Raw genomic sequence first — 16,254 nt, forward strand, 5'->3', positions numbered from 1 at the left:
CTTAGCTGCTTCAAATTTCGTTCTCTTCGGGGAAAATACGATTAGCAGCACGCATAGCATCTCCCGACATTTGATTCCTGAAGTGGAGCCAAAAGAGTGGGAGGTCTACTAATGGCTGCAGCGAGACATTTTGGAGTTGTTTTTTTTTTTTTTTTTTTTAGTTCTTACAGTATGTGACTACGGGGGCGGGGCGATTAATGTCCGAGCGAGGCAGTTCCACCGAAAATAAACCTGCATGAGGGAAGAGAGAAAGGAGAGGAGAGGAGAGGAAGGGAGGAGGAGGAGGAGGAGGAAAGGGAGGGAAAGGGCCCTTCAACGGGGACACAAGAAAAAGAGAGCCTCTGCGTGTCACTGGAAAATAAAACTGCGCAATTTCTTTTGACCGAGTGCCTGCGTGGACCTGCCCCCGTGGAAATGTTCCGGAGCGGATTCTATCGTCAGCCCAGATCGCATTTGATTCTATTTGAGCGGCCGATTTTCCCAGCAGATGGTTCCACAATCGCATCAAGAGGAGGAGAAGCGAGCTGTGGATCATGCCTTGCCCATGGGCCGACACCTTCCCTGCCTGCGCATGTTTGCATCAAAACGCGTCATGGATGTGCACATCGCCACTTGTTCTGCGTCATCCGCGGCCGGGAGAGGAGATGCGCAATCTCCATTAAAACTACCAGGCCGTGGAAAAGGTGAGAAAAATCTCAAATTTTTGCTGCAGCTGTTAGAAAACGCCGTGACTATGTTGCAGGCCTTTTTGGACAGAAACTCATGAGCAGCGTGTGAATGAACGTTTGCGTGGATCCACTTCGCAGCCATGTTAACTTTGACTCGATCGCTCGATGCTGCTGATGACACACGGGGAATAGTTTACGGGAAGGTGAGAGACGTTCTCCTAAATCTGCGTAGAGTCGTGCCCACGCTGCGTGAAGCGCTGGCGGACAATTTCTGGGAGGGGAACTGTTTTTTATTTTATTATTTATTTATTTTTTTTGGGGGGGGGGGGGGGGGGGGGTTATGTTTTCGTCGGGCAGGAGGCTTCGTTGTATTTTGTCTCACGTTATGTCATGTAGTGAAGTTGTGGCGGGTTCTCTGTAATTTCCAGGAAGAGCGTTTGAATGTTCTTCCTCCGGAATGGATGCAGTTGGTGTCTCCACCCCTCTGCGCGCCGATCCTGCTGCACTTTGGGCTCAGCGCCACCGGAGGGCGCTACAGCACTGCGGGGAACTGGTGAGCTGACTTCCCAACGGCGTTGAGTTTTAAGTGTATTCAACCCCAAGTGACGTTGAAAAATGATTTGATATCGAGATTTAAGAAAAATGGCCGATTATTTCAAATTACAGAATGTGTTTGCAGTGTGCATTCATGTACCATTCCACAGGTGCTTCAAATAAGTCACTCAAAGTCACTTAAAATGTGTTGTTTTTTATACCACTTTCTAATTCATTTTGGTACGCGCCACAAAATGCACAAGTGTCAAAACAAGCTAATTTTTTAAAATCAATTTTATTTTTGTGGTCAGTGAACATCTTGCAGGTGTCCCTGAAATTGTTGTCATTATGTGGCAACTGCAGATCTCGTAACAAAATCTCTAATACCAAATACAGTGAATATAAGGTTAAATATTTTTGGGGGGGAGATAATCAGCAATCTTGTGGCTCGTTAGAGCTGCGATACAACACGTCGTTCACTAGATGGAGACTTATTCACACAGCCTCTCACTACTTGCTTGCAAATAACAGCAGAATGTTTATGTTGAAAATGTAATGACCCAAATTCATGTCTTTTCAGGATTTTGCTGCTCCTGTCTCGAATCATCTGACGACATTGGTGAGTTGACCTCATATTTTTATATTAGTAGACAAACAAAAGGGGCGGTTGTGCTGAAGAGCAAAATAATTTAATGACGGAAGCTTTTGTCATCGTAACGATTTTGTGAGTAGGGTTGGCGAGGTGCAGCTGAGTCAGATCAGAAGTGTGTGTGTCTGTGTGTGTGGACGGCAGGAAGCCGTGGGTAAGGAAGAGGACGGACAGGGGGTGTGTGAGCCTCCTCCTCTTCGTCCTCTTGCCGCTCCTGTCATCCTCTGCTGAAGGAGAGGCGTGGATGACATCATGCGCCTGCGGGTGCTTCGTGAGGGCGTCTCAACGCTTATCCCGTTCATAAAAATACAAACCGTGAAGGTGTTTTGAATGAAGCTCCTCTGCCTGGAGGCGTGTACATAGTTGCTTGAGATTCAGCCCTAATCTTTACCTTGCTGATCACAAAGCGATGCAACATCACCATCTACGTGGATCTGTTTGTGATTTCCACACCTGGATTTTCCATACAACCGTACTTGAAGGGATACTTGGAAGTATTTTGTCCACCGACAGAACAATCACTGCAGCTCATATTTGTAGCTCAGCTCCTCATTTGCTGGCTTTTTGCCTCTCAGGTTTCATAGCCCCCATCTCCGTTGACCCTTGTGTTGCCCTCCATCTACCCCCTTTATCACGCTCCCTCTCCCCCAGGCAAGAGTCCTTTTTGTGCTTACCCCCCCCTCGCCGCTTTCTCCACCCCCAGCCTTTGTGTGAAGAGGCCAGTGAAGGGAGAAGAGCAGTATGAGGCGGTAGAGCCAAATGAGATGGATTATTTTTCTTTTTGGATTTGCAGGTTTAGCTTTAGCTTAGCTACCCCTCACGCCATGCACACGATTTGTTGGTACACAAGCAGATTTAGACTCGTATCATAAAGTTCCACAACTTTTATTAAGATGATGCAAATATTATGTGGCATTGATTGTAAGTCCTTTTTTTTTTTTTTTTTTTTTTTTGACAATGTCATGTAGACTTTAGACCGATATAATTGGCTGCATTGGATCAACCGATACTTTGCTCTCTCTCTTATAAATTATATTTCTGATCAGTTTAGTCAAATATGTATTTCCCCCGGTACACCCGATGATCTCTCTCAGAAGACATCATTCGATTATGCAGGCGTACCTAATGTCAAGCATCGTGATGTGCCAACATTAATACACTCGTCTCCGAATGTGAACATTCATTATGGATTCGCCGAGCCCTTCGCATGCATTTTTAAAAATCTGTGGATTGCTACGTGCGCGTGACATGCGCTCGCACGCGCCTTCGGAAAGAATATTCCTGGAAAGCCAGCTGCCGCCTCTGTCTGTTATCACAGCTAACTCCATTAGCCGAGCACTCACGCGCACGCACACCGACTCCTATTGATGTTGAAACCGAGCCACATTATTGAATTTGCAGCTTCAACTGTCACAGAAAGGCATTGTGGGTAAACCGCTGGTCCACGGCGCCGCCAAAATGTCAGCTCGTGTGCCTCTGCTATCTCCTGTGAGGGGCTGACCTTTAGCTGCCGTCACGCTAATGGTTGATCACTTAGTATTTAGATAAACACAAGCTAGCGTACAAGCACGCCCTGTTATTTCCATCCTGATTGGTCCCGTGGTTGCCGACTGTAATTAGGCCCCGGGGTAATTAGCTGGCTAATTGCTGCTGGTTTGGTATACTTACACCGCTTATCACCAAATCCAAGGGGGAAGCGTTGCTGTTGTTATTAATTAGCCGTTCTTGGCATATTGACATACAAACATGTACAGGCAATGACCTCTTTGACGCTATGCAGGGCTCAATCTAAGTAGTTTTGCATTGCAGTTTGCCCGGCAAAATTAGCTTTTTTTTTTTTTTTTTGCTTCATCAAAACACACTTAAAAGCAAAACTGAGAATCAACCACTGAAATTGGTCCATAAAAAAGCTTCGCTGGGCTCATGTCACTTATCACTGGTAGCCAGAAGTCGAAGGAAGGTCTGCACTACTTACACCACAGCAGCTAGCTTGCTAGCAACCAGCTGTGGATGGCGATTAGTCCACCTAAACAAGTTGCGGAGTCGCATTTAAGTCGGTAATCATTGCCTTCGGGGTGGCCAGTAAGCTACGTTCCTGACAAGTAGTCTCACAACGGGATGGCGAGAAAAGACATAGAAGCCATGCTAAATGCTAAGCTAACCTAAGACATGACATGTGTTAAAGTGCTCGGGTGAGTGGTTATATACAGTAAAAGCTACAAAATAAACTGACAAATAATTTGTTTTCAGATCAGACGAGTAAAAACTGGTCAAATATTGAAAAAAAAAAGATATTATTAAAAGTGAAGACAATTTGCAATTCTAGTAATGACACACGAATTTGATGCACAATTTGCCTTCGCGGGCCACATCAAATGACGTGGCGGGCGGTATCTGGCCGCCGGGCCTTGAGTTTGACACCGTGCTGGTTATGGTCAGGTTTCAGCAAAGATTTTTTAATTTGCAAGCTCCCTTTATTTTTACGGGCGCTTTCCTCAACTTTTGAGCGCTTCACATTCAGGGCCAAGTGCTGGCTTGTGTTTCCATGCCGACGTAATCCAAAATGCAAGAGTTGCAAAGTGTCCCCCGATTGGCTGCGGCGCCATGCATGGGATCGTGATGCATGCTGTCATCGGGCCAATAGGATGCAGGCTGAGCCGGGCTGTTGCTAAGGGGAGTAGCTTGGAACAGAGTCAGATTGCTTTTCTCTCTCTCTCTCGCCTCTCTCTGACATTTTCAAGCTCGCTCACTCGCACTCTCGCGCTGCTTTGCCCTCATTGACTCCTTCCCCCCTTGTCGCTCGCTGCCTTCCCATCCCTCTCCCGCTGCATTTTTTTTTAGCACTTCTACACGTGTGAAAGGGGAAAGTGCACATGCTGGAAAAACTCACTGAATATTTAATGCAGTGTTGTGCTCCCTCTCTACAAGCTGCCGTGTGTGTTTGTAGATGCGTGTCTTTTCTTTGTTTGTATCTCGCATGAATGTCGGAGCCCCGATCCCCCTTGCCCTCCATCCTTTTCGGTACCCCGCAGCTCCCCATTGACTTGACACCCCGCTGAACTCTGCCTTTAAACTTTTGGGACATCATAAACGGAAGTCTCTGCAGCTGCAATCAGTGTCAGCAGAGTGTAATTATTTAAATGAAGAGCACTTTAGGATAACGGCGTTCATAATTTTATGGTATATGCAGGAAATTGTTACTATCGTAGTTTTTTTTGGTCAGTGCGTAGCGAGCTGATTGGTCACTTGTTGCCGGTACTTGCCATGCTGTTCACTCCGTCATACTTTTCGGAATTCTGGGCGGACTGTCAAGTTATAGTGTGAAATCGTTATTTATAAGTTCAGTTTTCCAGATTTTTTAAAATTATATTTCATATTGATGATATGTTGTTTTTGCCCGTTTCAATTTGACAGCGACATATTTGTTTACACCTTAGAGTAGCTTCACTTAAGTGGCCAATAGGGGGAGCTTTATAGAATTTCTGTGGTATCGTTGTTTTTACAGTGAATAAATGGCGCGCAGCCCGCCATGCATCCGGCGCGCCATCATCGCAGCAGGAATGTTGTACGTCACCCCAACAAAGCATCTGCTCTCTCAACACATTTTCCCATTTCCTCCCAGCACACTTCCTGTTTCCTGGCTCTCTTTGTTCAGCTCTCCCTCAGCCACATTTCTTCTCTCCTTCCGCTGTCATCGCTCGCCTCTCCTTCCGCCTCTCCGCCTTTTGTGCGTGGAATGGATCCGCCGCGCTGAGGGGGATCACTTAAGTGCATGCGCCTTCCTGCTTGTGAATCAAAGTCTGCACGCAGCAACACTCGCACATCATTCATTCATTAAGGAGAACAGGAAGTGCAGGTTAACGGGGGCAACGTTCACCTCGTGCAATTGAAAAAAAAACCAACAACCCTCAAATCCAACCAAGATAAATCCCGCCTAAGACTACTTGTTCTTTTTAATTTGCAGTTTGTGTTTTTTTTTTTTTTTTTGGTGTGTGTTTGTGGTGCCGCAGCAAGTTTAACTTCCAGTTGGGAATGACAAAAATAGTCACGATTGGCGACGTCTGCGAAACGTGGGTGAGAAGAACGTGTGTGCATGTCCTCCTCCAACGGAAAATGTCGTACACGCACACACTGAGGACGTTTCCAAGTGCGCAGCTGGCAACGTGTTGGTGAGCAAGGATAAAAATAGAAAATCGTACATTTGCCTCTCATCTCTTAAATAAAAAGAAGCCGCTTCTTTGTGAGGACTCGCCGTCATTTTCTTCACGCGTTCGACACGTTGCTTTAGTCGGCCGCCTCCGCTTAAACCAACAAGTACATAATTTTCCAGCGTGAGGTACCAAAATTCAGCCCATGCTTTATCTTGTACGCAAACGTTTACTGATCTCGAATCCAACGCAACGCCGCCATCTACAGGAAGCTGTTTGTCATTACAGTGGTTCACAAAGCTGAAATCCATCGGTGGAATTGTTAAAGAGGAAGTCGTCATTGCATAGTTTGACTACTACATATTCTAACACCTCCCTTTTAGCATCTCAAAGGCTACTTTGTGGCTGAGGGTCAAAGTCGGGCGTGTGTGTGAACCCGTCAAGGACCCTGGCATCGTTTTGATTAAACGGGGTGAGAGGGTTCATCGTGGCCCGATGTGTGTGCGGTCGCCGGTCGGTCAGGTGAGGCGAGGCAAGCTCAATACGAGCAAGACCAGTCTGGAGCCAATGGAAAGTTGATACCTGCTCAGAGAGGGAAGCCTTGGCGGTAACGTGAGCTGAGGTGATGAGTTCGCAGCCAACACAGAGGTCATTGACACACACACATGCCTCCATGTGTACTTTGTGTTGTCGCAGTGATGCAATAGCAAAGCAACGTTGCCATGGAGACTCTGATGCTAATGGCTGATTTGAAAATGGACTTTGGTCAGCTCTGCGACGTCAGACTAAAGAACATTCTTTATCTATTGAGTTGAAGTGGACAAATGGGTTGAGTGGGTCACAACGTTGGCCCAACGTCAAAGTGAACGAGCCAGACGCAACTCAGTTGTCCTTTCCGGGCCGAGGTTGTGATTTTTGACTCAGGATCTCCGCTGCCTCCCGCCACTCTCGGGCTTTTTTCCCGGGGGTAGCACGGCAGTGCGGCGTTCCGCCTGGCACCGAGCCAGGACAGACGGACCGCTCGCCTCTGCCAACCTACCTCCCCTGAGAACGCAGACAAAGCTGGGACTGAGCCAGACGCTCCACTCTCGTTTTATCGCCTGCCGCCCTTTTTTTTTTTTTTTTTTCATTTTTTTTTTCAATCTTAGTATGTGGCTGTCGCTTGGTCTCTTTATTAGCAACATCCAATTTCTTTATCCACTGTAAAAGCTTTATTTACTTATTTAATAAAGCTTTAAGGCACGAATGAGGTGAATATTCTCTTGACGGACACAAGTAGGGTCGACTTTGCGAACTGAGATGTTGAGAAAACTCTTCGAATGGAGAGTGTCGGGCAGATGATTTTAACTGCCCTTTTCAAAATAATCATAAGCGGTCAGTTTTCCCGATAAAACATTGATATATAATTTGGCATGAAAACAGTAAATCCAGTTCAGTGTTGAAGTCAATTACGTTGTCGTCCTTGAGCCATCAGTCCACTAGATGGAGCTCTGACTTTCCTGTGATGGCACGAATGACCAAAAAAAATATAAAAAATACTGGCGTAGAAGAAATGGGATCACACGTAAATAAAGTTTCGCCAGTAAATTCACTCATGCTGCAAAAAAAATGTCAACGTATATTTTTAAAGTTATTGGTGAATTAGTTATTTGATTTTTTTTCTGCCACCCATCGGAAAATCTATTTTGTATAGGCGCTATAAACGTAGCCCACTGAATTTGTGAGCTTGTCTGTTACAAATGTGTTGAGACTTTATTGACACTCGTTGCAGTGTGTGTTCCATGTGTCCGTCGTGTGTGTGGCCGCGCCCCCGCCACATCAAACTTTCTGCCGAACCGATAAAGGCGAACACATGCCACCATGTGCGTTTATCCTAGCCTCCCACTGTGTGACTATCATCATCTTCATTTGTTTACTTCACCACCCACATCTTTTTACCGTATATATAAAAAGTCTACACACCCCTGTTCAATTGCTGCCTTTTTATCATATCAAAAAAGCAAGATAAATCATTTCAAAGTGTTTTCTGCCGTTGTGACTTATAACGTACAACCCAAATGGAAAAAAAAGGAGGTTGCAAAATTGTACACACCCTCATGACTGGGATGTGTTGAGAATCAACCAATCACAAGTCATGTTAAGTGCGGTTGAGTAACGCCAAATACATTTCTGCTGACATTTTTTGCAAAGTGTTTTAAAAAGAAAATTGTGCGTGATGAGCATCGTAAAAAAACTGCAATAATTGCAATGGTCCTTGAAGAATCCAAATTTGAATCAACTATTTTTCCATTGACAGATAAGAGGCGGGTCGATTATCGTCTTATCTTTTTCTCTGTCCCACCATCACTCAAGGGCAAGCTGACCTGTGTGTGTGTGTGTGTACCTGTTTGTGTTTGGCGTCACTACGTCTAATCTGACCGGCCGCTGCTTTATCTGCAGGACACTCCACCAGATCAGAGAGCGGGAGTGGGGGAGTGGGTTAAGGGGGCGTTAGGATGATGAGCGGAGAGGAGGAGGAGGTGGACGTCGTGATGAAGGCCGAGAGGAGCAACCCCCCCCCATCTTAAAAGCGTTTCATGTTAAAGTTTGCACGTGGCTGAGCGGGGAGGGAACTTCAAACGCTGTTTGGAATTGGAAAGCTGGTTTACCTCACTTGCCCCTTTTCTCATTTCTCACATGCACACACACACACACACACACACACACACACACACACACACACTTAAGGATTTCCACCGTCGCATGTGGCGTTGAACTCATCCAACATACCGCAGTGGCTTTCAGCCATGTTTTCTTCTGTTGCTACGGCGCCTGTGTGTGTGTGTGTGTGTCACGTGCATCTGTGACCGACACCGCACAGCTGCATGTGGTTTGTGTTTGTGTGTCTGACAGCGACTCACTCTCCGACACATGCACACAATGCGGCATTCATATGCTTGTGTGTGTAAAAGGAGCCAGATGTGCACGTTTGTGTGTGTGTGTGTGTGTTTCGGACTTTGTGTTGTCCTTTTATAGTTGCAAGCACACTTTTTGTGTGGCATATGTGCCTGGGGTTGTGTTTGGTCTATCTCCTCTGTTCACACATGCTGACTCGGCTGCTTTTTATACTTTAGTGTGTTACGCATTTTGACGTTTTATGCAAAGGCTGAATAGTTCAAATTCAAATCAACATCGCAATGTGGTCGAATATAATTTTGGGCAGGGACATTTTGGGGGATTTTTACTTTGTATGCAGTTGACGCTTCTATTGCTGATGGTTCTACGGAGGACAGCAAGTGCTCGGTGAGGTCAAAGTTCAGGGCCATACATGCACGTGCCTCGAGCGGTTGTCCTAGCAACCGCCCCGTGAAACTCCCTCACACGTGCGTCTTTGGATCTTTTCATTCACCTCCCTCGCTTCACATCTTTGTTATTTACGACCGCCGTTGACCGGCCGCGGTCGGCATCCTGGCCTTTTGCGCGCCCTCTCTTGAGCCAACGTTATTCCAGAGCTTGTAAGGACACGGCCGCCGCCCTCATTAGGCCCGCTATAATTCATAATGACGACATCATAAAAGCAAGTGAACTGACTTATTAGGAGACGTAAATCACAGGCTGCCCTCGCCAGCCTTTAAAAAAAAAAAAAAACAGTGCCTGTGGTGTTTATTCCGCATTGTCAGCAAAAATCTTTTTTTTTTTTTTTCTCCCTTCTCACTGGTGTGCTCCATGTGCAGACTGTCACACTCTCCTCACTGAGCAGAGCAAGATGTCGCGTCGACGACGGCGAACAAAAGAAAGCAAAGGGAGCGAGAGGAGCTAATTGCAAAAAAAAAAGTTGGAGTGAGGTGTTGATTTCTGCAGGTGTCTCAGAGGGATTCCCGCCGCAAGTGGGATTTGCAAGCCGACATGCAGATGGGTGAGGATTTTTAAAAGCAGACTCCCATCTGGCCTAAAAATAGAAGCTAAACTCACTCACCCTTCCCTCTATGCAGCCCCGAGTTCACGGGGCTCCCCGCCCCGCCGTGTAACGCGAGCTGCTCCCACTGTACATTCCGCTCCGAGCCAACTCCTCGGGAAAACTGGGGGAGTGGGCCTTGTCGTCACTCTGCCAAACAAAGGCGGTCGGTTGGTCGGTCGGCCATGCTGTTTAAAAAGAAGGCGCTGCCTGCTGTGTCGGCGGGATGGAGTGCCTCAAGGCTGCGTCTCGGGGCTCCTCTTTTCTCTCGTTTGCCTTCACTGTGTTGTGACGGGGCCCCCGGGCTGTTGCGGCGTACCCCCAGTCCGTACTTAGAAGGGAATGCGAATAAAAAAAAAAAAAAAAAGGGGGTGGGGAGCACATTCGTGGATGTGCACAAAGCATGTCCGCGGGGGAAATGCAAGCCCAGCAAGATTCACAGACTCAAAACAAGATTTCACCCCTCAGCTCTCGTCATTGTTCAACCAAAGGATAATCCGTGGAGGAATTCTAGACGATACGATTATCTGAGGAAAATTGCGGATGATGGAATATTTAAGTGTTTACCTGAAATGATTGCGTCAATCTTGGCAATTAAAGCAACGATTGGCTGAAAATAGTCCTGATTGACTGTGTTGACTGACAGACAACATGGTCGGGATTTACGATATTGTGTGTAAAATGTTGTCACGCGTCCGTGTCAGATTGCATTGATCTCATCCTGTCCTACTTTAACGCGCCGGCAAAAACAAGCCGGCCGCTCCGCCTACGTGTGTTGTTGTCGTTGCACGCAGTTACATCACGACGCTACGATCTTGTTTGTCTTTGTCCCGCTCGTGTGAGTTACTGTGGCCACGTCGTGTGATTAACGTGTGCACGCCTCAAATCTCGTCACGACTTTGTTTTTGTTCGTCTTTGTCTCTGGATTGCATCATGCTTTGTATAGTTTGATTCGTCGGGGTAGTTTGTTTATTTTGCGCCCGATATATATAAATTTTATGAGGCAGATGCCGATTTGAATATTTGACGAAATAAGATTAAATTAATAATACAAATAATAAAATGATAACCAATAATCAGCTGATTAATTGAAAATATCCATCCATCCATCCATTTTCTGAACCGCTTAGTCCCCACGGGGGTCGCGGGCGTGCTGGAGCCTATCCCAGCCGTCATCGGGCAGTAGGCGGGGGACACCCTGAACTGGTTGCCAGCCAATCGCAGGGCACACAGAGACAGACAACCAATCGCACTCACACTCACGCCTAGGGACAATTTGGAGTCTTCAATCGGCCTACCAAGCATGTTTTTGGAATGTGGGAGGAAACCGGAGTGCCCGGAGAAAACCCACGCGGGCCCGGGGAGAACATGCAAACTCCACACAGGGAGGGCCGGAGGTGGAATCGAACCCGCACCCTCCTAACTGTGAGGCGGACGTGCTACCCAGTGCGCCACCGAGCCGCCCTAATTGAAAATATATGATTTTTTTTTTTTTTTCCTTGGGGAGAGGAATTTGCCGGGTCGTTCTTTTTCTCTTATGTTGAACTGTATTGAAGTAAAAGAAAAAAGGCAGATTTTGATGATTTTTACGATTTCGGACAATTTTAAAAAAGCCAATATCGGCAAATTGAATCGGCCAGTCGATTAATCGGTCAGGTCCTAGTCAGCAGTGTGGCAGTGACGTGATGTGAGCATGTGATGTGAGCATGTGCGTGTGTGCCGGAAGGCAACGTTAATTGAACACAGTCGTCGCTCATCAAACATTAACTGGCAATTAATTGATCTTTTTTAGCGTTTGTGGTCCATTGAGCTCCATTCGGTGAGTTATTATCAACATACGTATCTTTTGGTCAGGCTGATTCCAAACCAAACTCACCTGACGTGGGACTGAAAACAGTTTTCGAATTTGATCCATCAAAGTCTAAGTTTCCAACTCTAATTTAAGTATAGTAGTAGATACATGTCTTTATTAATTTATGGCTCATTTACTTTAAGCCAAAAATGTTGTATTTATAATGAATCTGATCTTGTTTATTGTCATACCGACTAATTGATTGCTTGTGTTTGCTAACAAATCATGAAACTAAATAATAATTGCATGTTAGAGCTCCATCTTGATGGGAAATCAGTTAATTTTTCAAAATAGCTCATCTTTGTTCATTTGCTATCTGTACCGATGCTAGCTAGCTAACAAAGTGGCTAATGTGGAAGATCGTATATAGGGCGTGACCCGACTCGCTTGAAATTTAGCCGACTCGTCGGCTTGTTTTTTTTCCCCTTGTGACTTAACAAGTTACATAACAAGTCTTGCTTTGTCATGCTGCAAGATAAAAGGGCCTTCCCAGAGGAATTTCACTTTTTGCATTCTTGTCCGTCCCACTATTGTCCCCGGTCTTTTCGATGCTACCAGCTCTTATGTAATGACTCCCAAAAAGGGTTGCTACCCGTGTTTTTTTGTTTTTTTTCCGCCCCCCCCCCTTCAGTCACCGCTCAATTAAACGTTTTCCTAAACGCTTTGTCTCCCCTCTTTTCTTCCTCCGTTATCCAATATCGCCTGCCCACTTTATCGCCGACTCTTTGGCGGCATCCCATGATTCCCGCCGATTAGTCCCATCGCCTCGTCTTTTTTTAAGCCCATATCGGTCCATCCGATCTCCCTTGTCTCTCTCTCTCGCCCCAGCAGCAGAAATACTAGAAATGCTTCAGCTCGCTGGCAGGGTTCCAGATGGCTAACATGATAAATCAATATTGCCAGAAAATTATGTAAGATTTGTCTACGGACGCTTGTCCATCCACTTGTCTTTGTCTTCATTTAACCAGAGCAGATGAAACTTTTCTGATAATGTATATTATCCCAAAAGAAAAGTCTAGAGAATAACAATGCTGCTCTATAGGAGTCAGCGAGAGCACCTATATTTCCTTTCGCCGCTGCCCTGGTCAGAGAGAGCACGCGACCACTCACTCGCTGTTGAAGTTTCCATCCCATCATCCCTCATCTGGTTCTCTCGGCACCCTCCTTCCTTCCTTCCTTCCTTCCTTTCGAGCCTGGAATTCCATCTTCAATCCGCACGTGACTGCTAATGTGTCTTTTGTAGGAAAACAGTGAAACAAGTTTTGGCTGTGACACGCCAACAAGTGTGAAGCCATATTGTGGTAAAAGTAGAGTCCATCGATGACATCATCGATATTTTTGCTCATCCTCATTTGGATTGCGGATGTGCTCGAAGCCTAACCCGGGCGGTTGACGAAAAATACCCTGAACTGGTTGCCAGTCAATTGCAGAACACAAATATGAACTAAATCAATCAAGTTAACCAATAAGTTCTGATGCATTTGATTAAAGTCACTTCTTGTTCATTGTGTATTTGCTTTATACGCCATATAATCTTGCTAGCTTTTAGCATTTTGTGTCCCCTTTCAAATGTCATTAGCACCTTTTATTGCTTTCTTGTCATTGAATTATTGTCATTCTTATGCAAGACATGCATACCTGGTTCCCGGCGTGATCCGAACCCGCGCCGGGCGTGCACGTTAAGCGTGCGTATGAGGCGTGGAGGGAGTGTGAGCGCTCCAATCCCATCTGCTTGACACAAGGGGGGAGTGTGTAGTGGTGGGAGGGAGGGAGGGAGGGAGTAGACGAATAAGAACGAGGCCAGATCAGGCTGAGGGAGGGAGGTGGAGGGGAGGGGAGTGCTCGTGTGCATGCGTGCAGTTTAGAAAAAGGCAATGTGAAAAAAAATCTGGGGGTTGGGCTCCGAGCTCGTGCGTGCGTGTGTTTGTGCGCGTGTGTGTGAGCTCGCTCTCTTCCTTTCCTTTCTTTGTTTGACTACTGAGTGGGAGAAAAAAAAAGCGAGACGCAATATCGAGAGAGGGTGAGGAGGAGAAAACACATGAGAGGGGAAAAAAAAATTCCAAAACCAGTGTCACGCTTTTTTTTGGGTCTTTTTTTTTTTTCTTCCTGAAGACAAAGGAGATTTCAGTGAGGAATAGGGGCAAGATTACTTGAACCAGATGCTTTTGACAACAATGTCATTTATGTGAGTGCTTTTAGTGCATTAGCTGGACTGACTGTATATGCATGTGTGTGTTTCCGTGTGTGCGTGTGAAAGCGAGTGAGCGAGCGAGCGAGCGAGCGAAGGCGGTGGGGGGAGGCAGCCGGAGCAATTTAAAGGGAAAACACACAGCACACAAAGCTGGGAGTGCAGAGAGCCAAGCGGGCAGCAGGAACGCCGCCGTAGAACTGCTGGGAATCTGCTGAGCTGGCTGCCGCTTGAACTCACGGACCCCTTTTGGATATTTTTTTTTTTTTTTTTTTTTTTTTTGGACCTCGTCGCTCCCCCTCCCCGGCGTCTCCCATGGTAAGACGAGTCTTCCTTGCCGGCCGGCTGGCCGGTTGGCTGGCCCTCGGACAAAAGCCGAGGGGGGAAAGTTGCGAAGCAGATGGGAGAGGGGCTAAGCTAGCTGGCTAGCAGGCAGGAAGGAAGGAATGCCGCACAAAGGGAGCTTGTGTGCTCCAGCTGGGTTTGTGTGTGTGCCTCTGTGGATGGAATGTTTATGTCATGGGGCATCCCAAACTTTTTGCATGTGCCAGCGAGTAATACGGAACCCTCTCAGAATTGTGTTGAAAGCAGCAATTTGAACAAAGGAGAAGACGACAGGGCATTTAAATCCCCCGCTCAGTCCTCACAATGCACATTTTCTTTCTTTTCCTTCTTGCACATTCATCCCCCTCTTTTTTTAGTTCTGCAACCTTCCCCGTAATCTGGACTGAGGAGGAAGCGCAGTGTGTTGTGTTGTGGCCTCAACATGTACGGATCATTCGTCTGGTCTGCGGTCAGCATCGAGCTAAAAGTAGCCGGCGTGTGTAGTGTGAGAAACACAACACTTGTTCTGCTGTCTGCCTGGAGCTAATGATCCGTGTGTGTGTGTTTGTATGCGCATGTCCTCATTTAGTCCTTGTCCCCGTGTTTCAAGATTCCTAGAAAGACACCTCACACTGTCAAGTGATAGCACGCACTTCTCCACCCTTCCGTTTGCTGCACCCGGCCGTCCAAGAGGCAAATCTGCTCCTTCGCCACCAGCGGAAGTGGAGCATCATCATCATCTCCTCCTCCTCCTCCTCTTCTCAGACTTTAAATCCCACCGCCACTTCCTGTCCATCTGGCATCGTCGCGTAGCAGCGTGCCAGGCGCGGTTCAGCCCGGGTCGCCCGTCATTTGACAGCGCAGGATGCTAATGCTACGCTAATCTGTTTACACGACTGCTCCCCTTGTATCTATTATGTTGTTTATTATGATGTGAACTGACATGCGTGCTAAATTCAATTACGATACAAGGGAATTGGTTAGGATTGAGTGCGGCGATGGCATAACGGCGAGTAAACTGATTGTTGATTCGTCGGATCGGCAGTTTTTTACGGCGCCATGCAGTTTTATTGTTGAAGTTTTGTGGTTTTGGCAGCTCGAGTTCTCTTGAACATGTTGGGGTATGCATGAACATGATGACGGTTGTCTACTTCCTGCTTATCCCCTGCAGATGTGCAAACGCACATGAGGGGGTGTTTTCTTTTTGTAGTCGAGTGTTGCTGCTCTCGTTCCTCTGCCATGTGCACGGGGGCTGCCCCCTCACAGCTGAAGGAGGGAGATTGTGCATTCATTGGAATGGAGGTTGAGATGACGAGTAGGAGAGAGAGAGAGAGAGGAGCGGGGTGATTGAGTGTGCTGCCTGCACGGAGAAGAAAAAGAAGAAGGGGAGGGAGGAAGGGGCCGGCTGATGCCTTGTGTTTAAAAACAGGAGGGGGGGGGGGGGGGCAAGATGGTGAGAAGCAGACAGCCAGTAGAGGAGGTGAGGTGAGGGGAGGCTGGCTGGCTGGCGCCGTGTCTACAACTGGGCACTCGCCATGTAAATAAATGCACATTTGCAAGGAACCCTGGGAAAGTCATGCCGCCGTGCAAACTTGAACTATAAATATCTTGTGGAATAGACATAACAGTCGTCCCTGATGATACGAGTGACCCAATTTCAAAGTTTTGTTGTTGTTGCAATTATACAAGTATAGATGGCACCAGCCGCCTTTGTTGCAATAATCTGCACACGCGTGAAAGTGCACACAGCCGTCGGCTTGTTAAGCGAGCATATTTTTCATGACTGGCTGCCAGTTCTTTATGATCCCAACTGAGCCGCGGAACATACTGTACACATGCTTGAAACAGTAGCCGCATTTTGTTCCGCCGCTAAACACTCCGGGGGCCTCGCCGGGTCGCAGAGTGCACTTTGGATTAGCGTTATGCCCTTAATTCTATTATGCGCTTGTCAAAGGGC

At 46.8% G+C, this 16,254-nt stretch overlaps 1 protein-coding gene across 5 annotated transcripts in view; it reads left to right on the top strand.

Moving 5' to 3' along the window:
- Positions 1-281: 281 nt before the first annotated feature.
- Positions 282-16,254, top strand: part of kdm6ba (lysine (K)-specific demethylase 6B, a) — a 41,368-nt gene continuing 25,395 nt past the window's right edge. For 2 of the 5 annotated variants that reach the window (XM_049751533.2, XM_049751488.2), the window contains exons 1-3: positions 284-683; positions 1,097-1,221; positions 1,783-1,821. The gene's annotated coding sequence lies outside the window, so the exon portion shown is untranslated. Of the gene's footprint in view, positions 684-1,096; positions 1,222-1,782; positions 1,822-13,670; positions 14,292-16,254 lie in introns of those variants that run through there. The other 3 variants (XR_007487935.2, XM_049751553.1, XM_049751522.2) reach the window with 3 other exon arrangements.

Source organism: Syngnathus scovelli, chromosome 1 (genome assembly GCF_024217435.2).
Source record: "Syngnathus scovelli strain Florida chromosome 1, RoL_Ssco_1.2, whole genome shotgun sequence".
Lineage (NCBI taxonomy): Eukaryota > Metazoa > Chordata > Actinopteri > Syngnathiformes > Syngnathidae > Syngnathus > Syngnathus scovelli.